General features: G+C 51.0%; 1 protein-coding gene across 1 annotated transcript in view; it reads right to left on the bottom strand.

The window, feature by feature from the left end:
* The window catches only part of SLC43A2 (solute carrier family 43 (amino acid system L transporter), member 2), a 26,139-nt gene that overhangs the window by 19,449 nt on the left and 1,637 nt on the right, over positions 1-5,053 (bottom strand). The gene's annotated exons all lie outside the window — the stretch shown is intronic.

Raw genomic sequence — 5,053 nt, 5'->3', positions numbered from 1 at the left:
GAAGGAAAAGAGCAGCAGGACAGGGGAAACCTGATGAGCTCAGCCGGGAGCAGGAAAAGGACACACAGGCACCCAGGGGACACTTATCCCAAGCAGCAGCAGGGTGACAACCTAAGGACAGAGATTCATTAATTTATGAGAACAACTACAGGGCAGGGCCCTGGCAATTACAGGGACTAAAGCCAGAACCCAAAGGGACTAATACAGAAGGACCTCTTAGTCTACACCCAGAATGTTCTCGGAGATCTCTTCCCTACATAAACCAGGAACAATAACTACAGCTACATCAGTTATATATAGCCAGACATTGAGTTGACAAAGCCTGGCACAGAGCAACAGCCTGCTCAAATGAAAAGCTTCCTACCCTCACTGCAGGCATCGGGATGAGGAATGGCTTTGCAGTAGCCACCCTGCTTCCCAACTGCTCTGGCTCTGAAGCATCCTTCCTGGATTTAATACCCTGTGTTCCCAGGAGGGCTGGCAGCTCACCTGCCTTCTGTTTGTTACAGGATTGATGCATCAGCCCCACAGTCAGCATTTCCCATTCTTTCCCAGTGGGTTTAGGCCATACAGATCAATTCTATCTCCAGCTTTCCTTTCTTGCCCTTACATGAGGAACTCCGCAAGCTCCCACGCTGAACAGAGCCACGTTGTGTAACAGAGGCAGAAACAGGACAGTTCAAAAACAGAGAAAGAAAGCAGAAGTTCCCTTCTCTTTGCAGCAGCAGTTTTACTGCCTCATGTTAACTCTGCTCCTGTTACAAGCCTGTCCCAAGGTGCTTTAGAACCCCAAGCAAGCACGTGTGCCTTTAGACTTTCATTAACCCTACTGCTCTGAACCTCTCCCCCCAGTGCTTATCTCTGTAGCCCGTGCTGGTATGACAAAGCACTTGCTTTCCTACTGCTGCCACAAGCCAGCAATGTAAAACTCCTCCACATTTAATAATTGATCCGATGAAGTTCAATATTAAAGGAGGAACAGAGAGAGAAGTCACCTATATCCACATGGAGCAGGATGGAGAATCCCAGTGAGCCCTGGTGCGTTAGTTAACTAAGTAGGAATCCCTCACGTACAAGTGACTTGATGTTCACGGCTCGGTGCAGCTGGTGGAGGAGATCCTCTTGGCTGCTCATGCTCCCCCTGAGATCACACAGCCCCACCTGCAGCTCCTTCCCTTCTACCCAGTCCTTGGCACCACAAGTTCCTGGTTTCACCTTGGCTCCCGCAGCTGCCCAAAACAACCCTCCCAGCTGTGTGTCCATTGCAAACAACTCACACTCCACCTTCTTTGATCAGGGATCAGCAGGAGTTCGGACGCTGGGATCGCGGCTGATCCTGCCAGCCCTCCTCTGCCCCCTCCCAGCTCTGCAAGGAGGGCACGTGCCATTCCTCTCCATTTACACAGCTTGGAGCACCCTGCTCTCGTGGAAGGTGTCCCTGCCCATGCAGGGGGTTGGAACGGGATGAGCTTTAAGGTCCCTTCAACCCAAACCACTCAATGATTCTCTTGCCCTGCCCAGAACAAGCAGCAGATATTCCACGTGTTCCCTCAGCATCCCTCCTGCAGGGAGGGCAGCACCCCAGCCCGAGGCTCCCACTTCACATCCTTAGTCCTGCACAGACTTGGGAGGCTCCCTGCAGTTTTCACACCACATCTCTCATCTTGTTCATCCATCTTTCCCTCACTATCTCCTCTTGGTGTGGGCCAAGATCTTAAACACCAGCTTCTGATTAAACACCAACTGCCATGAGGCAAGCACACACACAGAGCTTCACCCACAGCAACAAGGCTTTCTGGGCTCTCCACAAAGACAAACCCCATGGGAAACGGATGTGAGCGAGAGGTTAAACTTGGGAAAACAAGGAGGGGGGGAAACAGTGACAAAGTGGTGGTGGTTTCCCTGTGTCAGCACTCGGGGAGAGCTCAGCTGTGGAGTGGAAGAAGGGTGGAAGAATGTGGACAGTGCAATGACCTTTAGCTTCTGGCTGCACGTGCTAAAGAGCCTGTCAACCCTCCCCTGGGACCTCAGACCAGAAGCATTCAGCATTTAAAGCATGAATAGATGAATTGCTGATAGTGTATTGACATGTATAGTTGCAACGTGACCCTGAAGAGCTCCCACAGCATCCCCCTGCTGCAGACCCTCTCATGGCATGCACGACGGGCAGCAGCACCGGGAGGCAAAGAGGACACAGTGAGGAAACTCAGACCTTTCTAAAGGCTTCCTGCAGCCAAGAAAGCTGGGAACAGGGCCCCCAACTGCAGTCCCTGCTTGTACCAAGCACCTCGTTTACAGCCAGCTCCGAGGAGGGGCCAGGCCACGGTGCTGTGTGGAAATACAAATGGCTTGTGAAAATAGAAGCAGCCCCTGAGCAACAAGGGAAGATCCAGTGAGATGTAATGGAACCGATTCAAGCAGCCCTTGGCACCCTGACATCCCCTGATCCACCTCCACAAATAGAACACATTGGAGGGGCTGCAGGAGCACGGATTCATGTGCCAGCAGGTCACCAGCACATGTGGCAGCACATGACATGCACCTAGGAGGAGATTAATGGGCAGAGAACCTGCCTAACTACTCACCTACCTAATGCACCTGGTTACAGCAAACAGCACTTCCCCTCAATCACTGCTCGGATCCTGTTCCAGATCAGCGCACGCCACGCTCCTGGGGAAAAAGACTCCTCCGTGCCTGGCTCCATCTGTAACAGCACTTTGGGAAGGGCTGTCCCTGTGCTGACAGTGATGCCAGCCCCAAACCCTCTTGCCAAGTGCACCTGCATGCACGTGTGCCATGTGTGCCACGCAGGAGAGCCACCGAGGCAGCGCAGGCTCCATCCGTGTGTGCTCGCTGCTGTCTCCCTGAAGCTGGAAGCAGCTACAAGTCTTTATCAGCAATTACAAGAACATCCTGGCTGGTTTTGCAGCGCTCCCCCCCCAAGCAGCAGGATTTCTACTGCCCAATTAGTAGTTCAAGTTACTATTTAAAGAATGACAGCTTCGGCTGCCTTGGTAATCTTTTATGTCAAGCTCATCGCTGGGATTTGTTCAGGCTCTTGCTGGAACATTTAAAGTCATCCCTTCTCCCAAATTAAGTGCTGTAGGTTCCAAGAGAGGGTCAATCATTAACTACTCTTTACTGACCTCTTCCAATCCCAAGCATACAGCAGTGGAATGAGCCTGGCTTTCTGCAGCACTGCCTGCCATCTCGCCCAGCACAGAGGAGGCTTCATCTCCTTTCATGGATCACACTGAGACAAGCAGAGAAGTCACCTCCAGGCTCCATGGCAATAGCTCTGTGGGGGACAGCCTCACTTTCCTCTTTGATTTTAAAGCGGGTAGAGAAATAAATCAGGACCAAACAAACTGGGAGCATTGGTTAAAATAAAGTCACAGTGAAAGACATGTGCAAACAACTGATCTGCAGCCTGCCCACAGAAGAACATGTTTTCTCCTCTCAGGATGGTGTCATACTTCTGGGAACTGGGAGGAGATGTTCTTGCTTTGTACCACTGCAAACACTATGTATTCGGGTGTCCCTCCCTGCCTGCCCCATCCACACGGACCTCTCTTCGCACCCAGATGAAAGCCTCTATAATGGAGCTAAACGCTGTTAAACTCATCCTCTCTCCAGCTGTGGTTTCACTTTGCACCTTCTCATGCAGCTCCAATAGCACCGACAGCTGCTGCTCAACACAGTGTGTTTCCTGCACCATGAGCATTTACCACGTTCACTCTTTTCCTGTTTACAGGACCACATGCACAGCCTGTCCACGTACCTTGACAGCTTGGAAGGGACCTTCACACTGCGAGTTCTCCACCACAGATTACATCTGTAACAGCAAGGAGCTGCAAGGAAGCACCTATGCCTGTGTTAAGGCATGTTCCCCTGCTGTAAGTGAATTAGCTTATCATTCCTTGGGTTTTCTGCAGCCCTGTCTTAGAGAAAGGTCCCTGTTCAACCAGCTCTTTATCTCTGCTCTTTGTGAGCAGGGTCAAGATTGCTTTTCTTTTAAACAGTCTCAAACCCAAGCCTCAGGGCTCCTTAATCCCGGTAACATCACAAAACCCTGACCAGATCAAGTTCCCCAGCAGCTGATAAGGCCCAAATCCTGATAAAGACTGCGGAATCAGCACTTGCACCAAGGAAAAGATGCTGCTTCAGTTGGTTAAAGGCCAAGCTGTAGCATAGTAAAGTTAAAATGGGAACAAAGTGCCACAGACAGCCTCTTTGTCAGCAGATTTCAAGCATACTTCTTGAGATGTGACCAAACCTGCCACCAGAGTGGGTACAACCCCCCCTCAAACCCTGTTGCACAACTGCTTTAAAGGTATGTGTTGTTTGGATTTGGATTTTTCCCTAGGTGTCCATCTCCACCCTCACCCAAAGTTAAGAGCTTGGCAGACCCAACGTGTTTGCACATTGGCTGAGTAAAATCCAACAGGAGCCCAGGGCAGGCAGGGGAAGGGGGAGATTTAGCAGGAAGGGGGGGGATTCACCAGGAGGACAAGGAGCCCTTCATGGACCACAGCCTCTTTCTGGGCAGCTGCTGCTACCTTCATAGAAGGGCCTGCAGAAGGGGCAAGGTCTAGTTCTCTCTTTCACTGGAAGGCACCACAAAGTGTAAGAGCTTTTGCTGACGAGTGGAAAGCTCTGCCAAGAACCTTTGGCTCATTAGGAAAAGCCTCTTTTTGTTGTTGTTGTTTTTGCAATTCTTACATGCACAACAGAATTAGCAACAAGTGCCCAAAGGCTCCTGGTTATAATGTGTTTGCATCAAGCTTCAAGCCAAGACTACGGGATTCCATGGGTTATACTAAGAGAGGCAACCACTTGGGCCACCCTCATCCCAGCCAAGGTGAAACTCAGCTGGGTGCTGGTCATTCAGTGACCACTGCAGGGCAGCTGCATTCCCCACACATGGAGCTAAGACTCTTCCCTACCAGACCACTGAGTTTATTACATTGAGGACAAAAAGAGAGGAAGGAAAGCGAGTGAAGCAGGGATGAAGGAGGGAACCGGTGTAACTGGTCCTCCATGCTCCTCCCAA

This window comes from Nestor notabilis, unplaced genomic scaffold (assembly GCF_000696875.1).
Source record: "Nestor notabilis isolate BGI_N333 unplaced genomic scaffold, ASM69687v1 scaffold24289, whole genome shotgun sequence".
Lineage (NCBI taxonomy): Eukaryota > Metazoa > Chordata > Aves > Psittaciformes > Psittacidae > Nestor > Nestor notabilis.
The sequence above is the reverse complement of the archived record's forward strand: the minus strand, read 5'-3'. Positions and strand labels throughout refer to the sequence as shown.